This window comes from Artibeus jamaicensis, unplaced genomic scaffold (genome assembly GCF_021234435.1).
Source record: "Artibeus jamaicensis isolate MK-2021 breed Jamaican fruit bat unplaced genomic scaffold, CSHL_Jam_final contig_415, whole genome shotgun sequence".
In the NCBI taxonomy this organism is placed as follows: domain Eukaryota; kingdom Metazoa; phylum Chordata; class Mammalia; order Chiroptera; family Phyllostomidae; genus Artibeus; species Artibeus jamaicensis.
Genome location: NW_026521823.1, coordinates 23176715 through 23179105, shown reverse-complemented (window position 1 = coordinate 23179105; position 2391 = coordinate 23176715).

Sequence of the window (2391 nt, the reverse complement as noted above, 5' to 3'; positions counted from 1 at the left end):
GATTTGTGTGAAACTATTTTCTGAGCGTGTTTCAGGCTGTCCTAGCCCCCACAGTTGGGATTATCTTGACCCCGTCCCTCCCCCAGAGGGCCAGCCCTACCATGTCTCTCTGCCGTGTTTTTGGAAGCACTTTGCAAAGGCCAGTGTTTTCCTGCTGGACATCTTCTTCCCTCTGACAGGCGTCTCTCTCTTGCCCAGACACTCAAAAGCATTTTATGTGCATCTTTCTTCGGGGCACTTTTAGCTTTCTGTTTTGTAGTATACTTGTCTATATGAGAGCCTTATGGGTTCTCCTCACCAGACACTGTTTTAAGGGCTGGAGTTTTTAACCTGCTCATGTCTGTGGCCTACATGATGCTTTTTCATAAGCCTCCTTGGTCAGAGTAAACCGATCAGTAGTTCTACCCTTTCATTTCGTCCTGTGCTTCTTTTTGTAAGTTTGAAATGGAAGTGATAGAAATGGTGGAACCATCTGCTTTGAAGGCTATAGAAAGAATGTCAGGTCCACAAGGGCTTATGCTTACAGCCAGATTCCAAGTTCCTGGGACATACTCAGTGTCTTGTATAGTGTTTTACACCAGACATTCAATATATGTAAGTGTAGAAGTAAATAGATAATTGATCGATCAGAGACACAAACACTCACACATCTATGGTCTCATGTGATCATATGACTATGCTCCCCAAAAGACCACGATCCAGAAAGCAAGGGTAGTCTACCGCATCCCACCCTGAATGCACCCCATCTCAGACAGCAAGGTTAGACAGCTGCCACCTAATCCGTACCTAATTCTTGTATCTACTCTGTGTGGTAGACGTGTCTTTGTACTTGTACCTTCTTTCTTCAGGTGCATACTATCCCTTGACCACACTCTCTCTTCCTTCTGTATAATTATGGTTTCTGAATCTTTATCTCCTATCAGGGCTTCTCTTGAATTCTGGAGACCCCTGCTTTCTGGACACCTTTCCTTATTTGTCCTATGGGAGAGATAGGTTAGTTTCTCACCAAATTATTTCATTTCCTTCTTTCTCCTCATTATATATCCAGACCATGTTTCCAGACTTTTTTTTGGTGCAGTTAGGTATAACTGCATCACTTGGTGCAGGCAAGTGATAGAGTTTGGTTAGTAGAGTGTTGATTAAAGTGGTGTGCACATGACTAGTTCTGGTCCATAAAACTACATTTACCTTCCATTCTTTACCCCCTGTCTGCCGGACATGGCTGGACCATAAATGGAAGAGGCTTAAATCCCTTAATGACTTTGTGGAGCAGAGGTGTCCCATCCTTAATAATTAAGCTTAAACAAATAACACAGTTTCATTTGTCAAGCTATTGAAATTTTGAAGTTGTTTTTTACAGCAATTAGCCAAACCAGGGTAATACATACTTTCCCTTAAAACACACCCTCTAAAATTTCTGATCTCTGTCAATGTCTTTTCACCTTTGTTCAGTTAGATTGCTCTGAGTTCCCCAAAGTATTTTTTCCTCATCTCTTGTTCCTCATCAGCCAACATTCCATGTCCTTTATTCTTGCTCTCACTGTTTTAGCTTAGATTATTATCTTGTCTTGGTCTATTAAAGCACTATCTTGAATGATCTTTCTATTTTTTGTCCTGCCTACTTCCAATTTATCCTTCACATAGCCCACCATTTTCCTTTTGAAGTCATCAGATCTTACAGTTCTCTCGTATAAAAAATTTTAATTCAAGATGAATTAAATTTTCTTCAGCATGCCATCCAGTTAAACCACATCATAACCCATCCATTTCCTAATCCTCTTTAGCCTACACCCCAATGTCATAACTCAGGCTCTAAAAACCCCAAAATAGCAAACACCAACAAAAAAACAGAGATAGACTTTTCCCCTAACAGAGTACATTTTTCCCCATGATTTTGATTGTCTGCATAAGCTATTACCCAGCCTAAAATACCCTTCCCTCCATTTTCTGTTTAACACATTTTTATTCTCCTAATAGGGTTCAATTAAATAATCACATTTTCTTTCTTCTTTGACCTCCATACTAAGTTGATTGCTCTCTCCTTTGTATTTTTATGGTACTTTGACTATAACTTTCTTACAGTGTTAATTCCTTTGAATTTTAATTATATGGTCTCTAATTTGATTGTGAGACATGAAAAGGCACGAAATTGGTTTTATTTATCTTTAGGAGCCCTGTGCCTAATTTGGTCAGTGGCAACAAAGAAAGTACTCAAAACAGCTTTGTTGAATATATTTTTAACTATTATGTAAGGCATTATCAAAGAAAAACATGGCTTTTATTTTCCACTGTAAGATTGCCTCAACAAGAATGTGTAACTCTTTTCCATTTGCAATAGCTGTGATAAAAAAGACTAATCTGTTTAAATAACAATAATGGTTACTGATATTT